Source organism: Leiobunum rupestre, chromosome 1, assembly GCF_980474605.1.
Source record: "Leiobunum rupestre chromosome 1, qqLeiRupe1.1.hap1, whole genome shotgun sequence".
NCBI lineage: Eukaryota > Metazoa > Arthropoda > Arachnida > Opiliones > Sclerosomatidae > Leiobunum > Leiobunum rupestre.
The window spans coordinates 18,714,526-18,727,245 of record NC_143384.1 but is presented as its reverse complement, the minus strand read 5'-3'; the positions used below and the strand labels follow the sequence as shown (position 1 = coordinate 18,727,245).

The window sequence follows — 12,720 nt, the reverse complement described above, 5'->3', positions numbered from 1 at the left end:
TGGCCCGGGTCCAGCAAAAGAGCCAGCTTCTTTTACAGAATGTAGAATAAGAAAAATTGAGTTCTCGGATATGTATGTCGAAATGATGCGCCATGAAAATACAGTTCTCTTCCACAAAAGAGACGGTCTCCAATTCCATTTATCATCCTTGTATCGGCGCGATTAAATGTTTGTATATTTGACCCAAACCAATTCGTGGTCCAGTTCTAAGTTGCTTTTAGTGTTTTGCTATTTAAGAGAAAATTCAAAGATAATTTTTGTAAAAATGAAAAATATTAGATAGTAATGAAAATTTAAAGAAATTTATATTGCAGGGCCCCTAGAGGTCCTATAATTCCTATATTTTTAAAAATGTCCTATAACATCCTATATTTTTATCAAAATCCCCCAAAAGTCCTTTAAAATCCTATAATTTTGATATTTTGCCCATTTCAAATCGAACCACGCAGTGAAATTGCTAGATTTAGCTATAGGATAAATTCCTATACCAAGTCACTCTAGTCTATACTTTGGTTGTTGTTAACATGGTTAGCTACTAGTATATTTTTGTGATGAAATAGTTAAATAGTTTCTATTTTTTTAAGTGAAAATCAAAGATTTATTTATCTAAATATAGATTTTGTTTTTAAATGCATAAAGTTAGTAAATTAAATAGCATATTTAGTCCTATTAAATCCTATAATTTGGTAAAAATAGTCCTATTAAGTCCTATATTTTTTTTTAAATAATCCTATTTTCCCTATAAAGAAAATTGAAGATTTGAGTGGGGGCCCATTATTGTAAATTTAAATCAATTTAATTTTATTTTGTGTTTCATCTAGATAATGTTCAAATTGTAGCTTAAACAATTATTTTCAATAGACGCTTCAATAAGTAATATTTCCGAGAGCCAGGACCCGCGAGTCACACTGTTTATATAGTTCTTGTTAAAATAATGGAAACTTTTCATCTTTACGGCAGCAACAAGCGTTCCCTTTTAACCAGGTAGCTTTTTGGACGTATTAAGGCTTGGCAAAAACACGACGTTCTCTTTATAGATGAAAAGTTTCCATTATTTCCACAAGAACTATATAAACAGTGTGACTCGCGGGTCCTGGCTCTCGGAAATATTACTTTTGGCGATTTCCTGGAAGAATGATTTATTTAAGCGCCTATTGGGTTTAGTTTACCAATGAGATACTTTGTTAAGTAAATGGTGTTTAAAATTAAAATTAATTCCAACAATTTTAGAAATTACCTCACTAAGCAGCGCCAAGGAAGACTGCGGGGAATATTGGACATTTAACGATAAGAATTCTGGAACTTTAATTTATTTTATGCTATTTTTAGCGCGATGTCGGTGCAATGCTTAAAACCTACCCTTCTGGGATTCATTTGGGGACTTTTCGCTATCATATTGTATTTCCGTAGTAATAATGCTATCATATCCTGTACTGGACAAAATAGGCGAATAGCTACTGCGAAATAATCTACCATTTTATAGTGACTCAAAATTAAATATTAGCATTGTATTGTGACTCGAAACTAAATATTAGCATTGTATTGTGACTCGAAACTAAATATTAGCATTCTATTGTGACTCGAAACTAAATATTAGCATTCTATTGTGACTCGAAATTAAATATTAGCATTCTATTGTGACTCGAAATTAAATATTAGCATTCTGTTGTGACTCGAAATTAAATATTGTGCCTAAATAAAATCTACCACTGTATTGTTACTAAATTAAATCTACCACTCTATTGTGACTAAATAAAATCTACCACTGTATTGTGACTAAGTTATCTCTTCCTCTATTTTTACTCGAAATAATATACGGTTCTATTGTGACTAGAAATAATCTATTGCTCTATTGCTCTATTATGGCTATAAATAATCTACTTTTCGATTGTGACTAGAAATAATCTATTGCTCTATTATGGCTATAAATAATCTATTGCTCTATTATGGCTATAAATAATCTATTGCTCTATTATGGCTATAAATAATCTATTGCTCTATTATGGCTATAAATAATTACTTTTCTATTGTGACTAGAAATCATCTACTTTTCTATTGTGACTAGAAATAATCTATTGCTCTATTATGGCTATAAATAATCTATTGCTCTATTATGGCTATAAATAATCTATTGCTCTATTATGGCTATAAATAATCTATTGCTCGATTATGGCTATAAATAATTACTTTTCTATTGTGACTAGAAATCATCTACTTTTCTATTGTGACTAGAAATCATCTACTTTTCTATTGTGACTAGAAATCATCTACTTTTCTATTGTGACTAGAAATCATCTACTTTTCTATTGTGACTAGAAATCATCTACTTTTCTATTGTGACTAGAAATCATCTACTTTTCTATTGTGACTAGAAATCATCTACTTTTCTATTGTGACTAGAAATCATCTACTTTTCTATTGTGACTAGAAATCATCTACTTTTCTATTGTGACTAGAAATCATCTACTTTTCTATTGTGACTAGAAATCATCTACTTTTCTATTGTGACTAGAAATCATCTACTTTTCTATTGTGACTAGAAATCATCTACTTTTCTATTGTGACTAGAAATCTACTTTTCTATTGTGACTAGAAATCATCTACTTTTCTATTGTGACTAGAAATCATCTACTTTTCTATTGTGACTAGAAATCATCTACTTTTCTATTGTGACTAGAAATCATCTACTTTTCTATTGTGACTAGAAATCATCTACTTTTCTATTGTGACTAGAAATCATCTACTTTTCTATTGTGACTAGAAATCATCTACTTTTCTATTGTGACTAGAAATCATCTACTTTTCTATTGTGACTAGAAATCATCTACTTTTCTATTGTGACTAGAAATCATCTACTTTTCTATTGTGACTAGAAATCATCTACTTTTCTATTGTGACTAGAAATCATCTACTTTTCTATTGTGACTAGAAATCATCTACTTTTCTATTGTGACTAGAAATCATCTACTTTTCTATTGTGACTAGAAATCATCTACTTTTCTATTGTGACTAGAAATCATCTACTTTTCTATTGTGACTAGAAATCATCTACTTTTCTATTGTGACTAGAAATCATCTACTTTTCTATTGTGACTAGAAATCATCTACTTTTCTATTGTGACTAGAAATCATCTACTTTTCTATTGTGACTAGAAATCATCTACTTTTCTATTGTGACTAGAAATCATCTACTTTTCTATTGTGACTAGAAATCATCTACTTTTCTATTGTGACTAGAAATCATCTACTTTTCTATTGTGACTAGAAATCATCTACTTTTCTATTGTGACTAGAAATCATCTACTTTTCTATTGTGACTAGAAATCATCTACTTTTCTATTGTGACTAGAAATCATCTACTTTTCTATTGTGACTAGAAATCATCTACTTTTCTATTGTGACTAGAAATCATCTACTTTTCTATTGTGACTAGAAATCATCTACTTTTCTATTGTGACTAGAAATCATCTACTTTTCTATTGTGACTAGAAATCATCTACTTTTCTATTGTGACTAGAAATCATCTACTTTTCTATTGTGACTAGAAATCATCTACTTTTCTATTGTGACTAGAAATCATCTACTTTTCTATTGTGACTAGAAATCATCTACTTTTCTATTGTGACTAGAAATCATCTACTTTTCTATTGTGACTAGAAATCATCTACTTTTCTATTGTGACTAGAAATCATCTACTTTTCTATTGTGACTAGAAATCATCTACTTTTCTATTGTGACTAGAAATCATCTACTTTTCTATTGTGACTAGAAATCATCTACTTTTCTATTGTGACTAGAAATCATCTACTTTTCTATTGTGACTAGAAATCATCTACTTTTCTATTGTGACTAGAAATCATCTACTTTTCTATTGTGACTAGAAATCATCTACTTTTCTATTGTGACTAGAAATCATCTACTTTTCTATTGTGACTAGAAATCATCTACTTTTCTATTGTGACTAGAAATCATCTACTTTTCTATTGTGACTAGAAATCATCTACTTTTCTATTGTGACTAGAAATCATCTACTTTTCTATTGTGACTAGAAATCATCTACTTTTCTATTGTGACTAGAAATCATCTACTTTTCTATTGTGACTAGAAATCATCTACTTTTCTATTGTGACTAGAAATCATCTACTTTTCTATTGTGACTAGAAATCATCTACTTTTCTATTGTGACTAGAAATCATCTACTTTTCTATTGTGACTAGAAATCATCTACTATTCTATTGTGACTAGAAATCATCTACTTTTCTATTGTGACTAGAAATCATCTACTATTCTATTGTGACTAGAAATCATCTACTATTCTATTGTGACTAGAAATCATCTACTATTCTATTGTGACTAGAAATCATCTACTATTCTATTGTGACTAGAAATCATCTACTATTCTATTGTGACTAGAAATCATCTACTATTCTATTGTGACTAGAAATCATCTACTATTCTATTGTGACTAGAAATCATCTACTATTCTATTGTGACTAGAAATCATCTACTATTCTATTGTGACTAGAAATCATCTACTATTCTATTGTGACTAGAAATCATCTACTATTCTATTGTGACTAGAAATCATCTACTATTCTATTGTGACTAGAAATCATCTACTATTCTATTGTGACTAGAAATCATCTACTATTCTATTGTGACTAGAAATCATCTACTATTCTATTGTGACTAGAAATCATCTACTATTCTATTGTGACTAGAATTCTATCATCTACTATTCTATTGTGACTAGAAATCATCTACTATTCTATTGTGACTAGAAATCATCTACTATTCTATTGTGACTAGAAATCATCTACTATTCTATTGTGACTAGAAATCATCTACTATTCTATTGTGACTAGAAATCATCTACTATTCTATTGTGACTAGAAATCATCTACTATTCTATTGTGACTAGAAATCATCTACTATTCTATTGTGACTAGAAATCATCTACTATTCTATTGTGACTAGAAATCATCTACTTTTCTATTGTGACTAGAAATCATCTACTTTTCTATTGTGACTAGAAATCATCTACTATTCTATTGTGACTAGAAATCATCTACTATTCTATTGTGACTAGAAATCATCTACTATTCTATTGTGACTAGAAATAATCTACTATTCTATTGTGACTAGAAATCATCTACTATTCTATTGTGACTAGAAATCATCTACTATTCTATTGTGACTAGAAATCATCTACTATTCTATTGTGACTAGAAATCATCTACTATTCTATTGTGACTAGAAATCATCTACTATTCTATTGTGACTAGAAATCATCTACTATTCTATTGTGACTAGAAATCATCTACTATTCTATTGTGACTAGAAATCATCTACTATTCTATTGTGACTAGAAATCATCTACTATTCTATTGTGACTAGAAATCATCTACTATTCTATTGTGACTAGAAATCATCTACTTTTCTATTGTGACTAGAAATCATCTACTTTTCTATTGTGACTAGAAATCATCTACTTTTCTATTGTGACTAGAAATCATCTACTATTCTATTGTGACTAGAATTCTATCATCTACTATTCTATTGTGACTAGAAATCATCTACTATTCTATTGTGACTAGAAATCATCTACTATTCTATTGTGACTAGAAATCATCTACTATTCTATTGTGACTAGAAATCATCTACTATTCTATTGTGACTAGAAATCATCTACTATTCTATTGTGACTAGAAATCATCTACTATTCTATTGTGACTAGAAATCATCTACTATTCTATTGTGACTAGAAATCATCTACTATTCTATTGTGACTAGAAATAATCTGCTATTTTATTGTCTCGAAGATGGTCTATATATTATATTTAAAATTAAATTTTTCAGCATTGATTTGAATTTGTATCGCTCCTCAGAATTCTCAAAATATCTATTATTAGAAATTAATTTCGACGTACCATCGACGTTGGAGCTGCCAACTAAGAAGAAGACCAAACGGTGATGTCTGGGAATAGAGATCCTCTTGGTCGAAGGTGTTTTCCGCTTCTTTTCGGATGATTTATTTTGTAATTTAAGTAATCTGCCGAGCTGCTTTTGTATCGTATAGTAGTGGAGAATATGGGCCAACCCGGAGACCTCAAATGCCTCTTACGGGACAGAATGGACAAGTTGGCAGTCTCCCCATTTTTTGCAATTCATTTGTCATAACTCGCCGACTCTCTCTCACGCTCCATTTCGTCGAATGAAAAGTTTTCCGCTATTTTTGGGCCCAATGCCGACATCTATTGGCGATTTTTTTTTCCGCTTCATTTTTTTCACTTTCTAGGGGTATAACGTAACCGAGCAATCTACCAAATTGAATTAGATGAGGGGAACTCTTTTTGTGGGTGCGGGGCCCCTACGGATTATATTTTTGAAAATTTCGAAATGGAGGCCCAGATAAAAAATCTGAGATTCTGAATTTTTATGGTTTTTAATTTAGTTACTTCTACTCTTTTGGGTCTTATTCGTATTTCCCGCCAAGTGGAAGATTTTGGTATTATTTAATTATTAATTCGACTTGTTTTTTTAACGAAACTAGCGCCAATAATTTGGCAGAAATGTTAAACTCGTTCGTTTTTTTTAACAAACTGTCCCATTTTATTTACCGTGTACTGAAGCTCGCTAAGAAAATGCTCTAAATTCGGTGGAAAAATAATACTTTTTGGTCCAAACATTAGGGGTGAGGTAATAGTTTTAAGTGGTACAAATCTGAGGTTTGTGATAACAGCTTTTTAATATATGTAGATGCATACTGCGTGAAAACTTGGAACAACTCCTTCCGCGTTGAGTTTGCAAGTTATCTCCCCACTGGTTTAAGGGATTTTCGCACGAGCTCTTCGGTTTCCCCTTCCATAAAAACTTGTTGAGGTTAACGGTAATAGTGAGTGTAGGGAGTTGTTGGCTCGCGTGGCTTGAAGGGCTTGCCACCACCCTCCTACGCATTGTAACCCGGCCACTTGAGTTAATGGCTTCAAAAGTCGCTTGATGACTTTGGTCTAAGTTGGTGCCAAGGGTATTAGCCTAGCTGATTACATCATCCTGTTTGGTCCAAATCTCAGGTCTGGGGTAATATTTTTTAATTTAATTAGATAAATCACACGGTTTTTGGTCCAAATGTTAGATCTGTGGTAATACAGGGCTCGTACAAGACCTGAAAATGGCCCCAATAAATCAGGCAAATAAATCTTTGAAAGGTGTATTAAAAAACCACTCATTTTAGTCCAAATCTTATTTTAAAATAGTGTTGGCACTTTTATAATTTTTTGTCGAAATCGCATTTTTTTATTTTTTGAATTTATTTTATTTTATTTTTTTAAATAGTAAATATCAGCTAGGCTAATACCCAAGGCACAATTTTAGGCCTAAGCCATCGTGCGACGTTTGAAGCCCGTAATTCAGGTGGCCGGGTTACAATGCGTAGGAGGGTGGTGGCAATTAATGTCTCTTTTCCTGTAAAATTAACGGATATTTTACTTTTATCAGTTAGCTAATCTTGAATTAAATGAAATCTTAACTGAATTTAATTAATACTTAATATTTTGGTTTGCTTAGATTTTATATGTATTTTAATTTTTTAAGAAACTATTTTTGTCATTTTTTATTCCTACATTATATCATGATTTAAATTTAATTTAAATAACTCGATTTTGGTCTAAATCACAAGCATATGGTAACGGTTTTAATTTACGCAGACAAATCACCCGGTTTTAGTGGTAGCACATTATTGGTAAAAATAGGCTAGTCACACCTTTTTTGATGTTACAAAGCGTGAAAACCCCGTTTTAAATATCCGTTTAGTTCCGAAACCTTCCGCTTGGTGAAAATATTAATAAGTCCTATTTTATGTTAAGCCTTTTTGCGGGTTTTTAATATATAAGGCTTAAAGGGGGAGTAGAAAAAAATAAAAAACTGTCCGCTAGCACGCGCTACGACTTATTGTCAACGTAACTAGCGCCATCCTCCCCCTGGTGAGATAAATGAAATTCGTTGAATCATAAATATGTTCGTACTCAAACGCGTAGGAATTTAGTAAAAGAGCCCCCAAAAATTTTTCATTTACTTGAAAATTCCGATCTGAAAAATAGTTTGCTGTCGATTTTAATCATTTATTAGTTCCCTGTCCCCCCCCCCCCCCACCCCACTTTGATGGTAGCTTAAACGACCACTGGTGGCGCTGCGAGGTCTCGACGTCAACCGCCGAAAATTATGTAGTGGTTGGAAATAGCTAAGCCTAGGCTTTTACATTGGTGATTAGAAAAGGATTATTCGCGCGTTTTTTTTCCTCCGCCGCACTCACCAATGACGCCATCAACGTTTTTAGCCTTGGGACGACAAATTATTTCCTAGCTACGAAACTAATACAGTTAGCGTTGTATTGCTGTACATTGTACTGGTATTATGTCTAGCCTAATACGGCTTTCCAAAAGTCGTTGGTAGCTGTAGATTTATGTATTAACTGTATTGTATACACTAATTGTCCTTTTATTTAAGTAAATAAAATTTAACAACCTTTTTCAATAATTGAATTTGGTGCAAGTTTTATACACTCCGGCTGAAATGACTACGGCTAAATCGAACTGTATTCTCCGTAATCGGTGTACAGTCTAGCTGAATTGAGTATGGTTAAATCGAAATATAATCACTTTAATCACTGCGTAATCGGTGTACACTCTGGCTGAAATGACTACGGCTAAATCGAACTGTAATCTCCGTAATCGGTGTACAGTCTAGCTGAATTGAGTATGGTTAAATCGAAATATAATCACTTTAATCACTGCGTAATCGGTGTACACTCTGGCTGAAATGACAACGGCTAAATCGAACTGTAATCTCCGTAATCGGTGTGCAGTCTAGCTGAATTGAGTACGGTTAAATCGAAATATAATCACTTTAATCACTGCGTAATCGGTGTACACTCTGGCTGAAATGACTACGGCTAAATCTAACTGTAATCTCCGTAATCGGTGTACAGTCTAGCTGAATTGAGTATGGTTAAATCGAAATATAATCACTTTAATCACTGCGTAATCGGTGTACACTCTGGCTGAAATGACTACGGCTAAATCGAACTGTAATCTCCGTAATCGGTGTACAGTCTAGCTGAATTGAGTACGGTTAAATCGAAATATAATCACTTTAATCACTGCGTAATCGGTGTACACTCTGGCTGAAATGACTACGGCTAAATCTAACTGTAATCTCCGTAATCGGTGTACAGTCTAGCTGAATTGAGTATGGTTAAATCGAAATATAATCACTTTAATCACTGCGTAATCGGTGTACACTCTGGCTGAAATGACAACGGCTAAATCGAACTGTAATCTCCGTAATCGGTGTACAGTCTAGCTGAATTGAGTACGGTTAAATCGAAGTATAATCACCATAATCACTGCGTAATCGGTGTACACTCTGGCTGAAATGACTACGGCTAAATCTAACTGTAATCTCCGTAATCGGTGTACAGTCTAGCTGAATTGAGTATGGTTAAATCGAAATATAATCACTTTAATCACTGCGTAATCGGTGTACACTCTGGCTGAAATGACTACGGCTAAATCGAACTGTAATCTCCGTAATCGGTGTACAGTCTAGCTGAATTGAGTACGGTTAAATCGAAATATAATCACTTTAATCACTGCGTAATCGGTGTACACTCTGGCTGAAATGACTACGGCTAAATCTAACTGTAATCTCCGTAATCGGTGTACAGTCTAGCTGAATTGAGTATGGTTAAATCGAAATATAATCACTTTAATCACTGCGTAATCGGTGTACACTCTGGCTGAAATGACTACGGCTAAATCGAACTGTAATCTCCGTAATCGGTGTACAGTCTAGCTGAATTGAGTATGGTTAAATCGAAATATAATCACTTTAATCACTGCGTAATCGGTGTACACTCTGGCTGAAATGACTACGGCTAAATCGAACTGTAATCTCCGTAATCGGTGTACAGTCTAGCTGAATTGAGTATGGTTAAATCGAAATATAATCACTTTAATCACTGCGTAATCGGTGTACACTCTGGCTGAAATGACAACGGCTAAATCGAACTGTAATCTCCGTAATCGGTGTACAGTCTAACTGAATTGAGTACGGTTAAATCGAAGTATAATCACCATAATCACTGCGTAATCGGTGTACACTCTGGCCGAAATGACTACGGTTAAATCGAAGTATAATCACCATAATCACTGCGTAATCGGTGTACACTCTGGCCGAAATGACTACGGTTAAATCGAAGTATAATCACCATAATCACTGCGTAATCGGTGTACACTCTGGCCGAAATGGCTACGGTTAAATCGAAGTATAATCACCATAATCACTGCGTAATCGGTGTACGCTCTGGCTAATATACCTACTGCAGTAAAATTGACCAGTAATCACGGTAATCCTTAATCACTACTACTAAGATTTTCATTAGATAGCTGCTGAAACGCTAATGGGAAATGTACTAAACACCTTCACTTAAAGAAAATCCTTAAAAATCACTTAGGCGGGCTCTTGACAATTATTACGTATATTACCTCTTGGACTTGGCTTAGCACTTATTTACCTGGCATTCTTATAGAATCTTATTTTTCAGAAAAACCAAAACACTAAAACATTTTTCTTATTTTAATTTTAAAACGCGTTTTTAAGTAAATATTGAAGCAATATTAAATGTGATAGGAAAAAATTAAAATGTTAAAGTATTTGACTTTTGTTATTTGGAATATGTTCCTATATAATCCTATTTTATCAACTTCGCTGGTAGCCCTGCTATAATTATAACCATAAGTAATACAATAAAAATAAGTATGACCTTTTCCCGAGATTCTCCTAAGGCTAATTTTTCTAATGGTAGTTCGTTTTGCCAATGGGCATATAAATCCATTGGGTCTCTAAGGACTGAAAACTGTTTCTAGACTTTAGCCGATAAATCGCCGCTGACAGCCTATATGAAGGATCAGCTGAGGCTTATAGGGAATTGAAACGTTTTCCTTAGTATTTATCGCCACCAAACTAACTTAAGGGTAGTCACTCCACGACAGACTATCAGTCACCGAAATCGTTTCGTGTAATTTATGAAACAACTAAGAAATTACTTGAAAGTATTCCAATTGTTTTTAGCAATGGACTTCGATTTAATTTGGTAAAATATATAAATAATTTTTCCTATATTTTTTTGTCAATATCTACAAATTAACACGAAGAACATATTAGGAAATTGAGGTGCAGCCTCATTGTACAACCATATAGCACTGGAAATTTAAGGTGCGGCCTCATTGAACTACTACAAATAACTTATTAGCAAATTGAGGTGCTGCATCATTGAAATACCACAAATAACTTATTAGCAAATTGAGGTGCTGCATCATTGAACTACCACAAATAACTTATTAGCAAATTGAGGTGCTGCATCATTGAAATACCACAAATAACTTATTAGCAAATTGAGGTGCAGCCTCATTGTACTACGACCAAGAACTTATTAGCAAATTGAGGTGCAGCCTCATTGTACTACCGCAAAGATCGTATTATAAATTTGAGTCGCAGCCTCATTCTATAATTTATTAGCAAATTGAGGTGCAGCCTCATTTTACTACCACGAACCTTTTGAAAATTGAGGTTCAAGCCTCATTGTATTACCTCAAATAACTTATTATCAAATTGAGGTACACGTTCAATGTACCAACGCAAAGAACCTATTAGAAAATTGAGGTGCAGCCTCATTGTATTACCAAGCTGAACTTGTTTTTCGTAATTTTAATATCGAAAAATCCCAAGTTAGCCAAAAAAATCCGCTTACAAAAACGTACTTTATTTCTAAGCTTAACTTTAAGCCTTTTGACGCTCATTTCGTATGCTCTGATTTGTTTCTTTTTCGTAGAACTAAAAAGAAACGCAATTTTAGCTTTAAAATGTCACTCTAAAGTTTTTCGATTTTTTTTGGTCAAAGAAAAAGTGTTTCTGAGTGTTTCACTAAGCCTAATTAATTCTCCATTTTGACAGTGTTCTTGGATTTGTAAAAGGTTGCGAATTTTTCTTTCATTTCCTGTAACGGAAACTAATTTTGTTTTCAGTTGTAAATTTAAGATCTCGAAGACTTTGAAATGCAAAGGCTTAGTTGACAAGTTTTAAAAGAGAAAAGCAAAAAAAAGGGGGAATCTAGGTTTAAATTAGCGTGTCAAGCGAGCTTTTAAGCTTTCTGGAAATTCGCGCCGCACTTTGTTAATTCACTGTTTTGTATACGGGAAAACACATTTTGTCACTTAATTTTCTTGTTTTTCCTTCATTAATTAACTCTTATTGGGAGTTTCGTCCATCAACGGCTAGATGGCGCTATATATGTTTCGTTTTCGGCTAAAATTAGGACAACGTTTTGTCAGTCTCTAGTTAGGCTTAAGGTTGTAATCGCTTTACGTGACTAATTTGCCACGGTTCATAATAACCTGGAAATATCATGGAAACAAAATTCGGGAATTTCGGGGACCTTTGTGAGGCTTGAGAAAGTTTGCTCTTAAGGGGTTGCTTCAATAAAATTAAATTAAAAATATTAGATCAGGGCTGCCACACGTCAGGGAATTTAAAAATGGGCCTAAATAGTTAGGGAAAGGTCCGGCAATTTTAAGAATTTGTAATAAGTCAGGGTTTCATCATTTCAGGGACCTTTGTGAGGCGTCAATAAAATAAAATTAAAAATATTAGGTCAGGGCTTCC

General features: G+C 33.1%; 1 protein-coding gene across 2 annotated transcripts in view; it reads left to right on the top strand.

The window, feature by feature from the left end:
- Positions 1-12,720, top strand: part of siz (Brefeldin-resistant Arf-GEF family protein schizo) — a 316,897-nt gene that overhangs the window by 151,323 nt on the left and 152,854 nt on the right. The gene's annotated exons all lie outside the window — the stretch shown is intronic.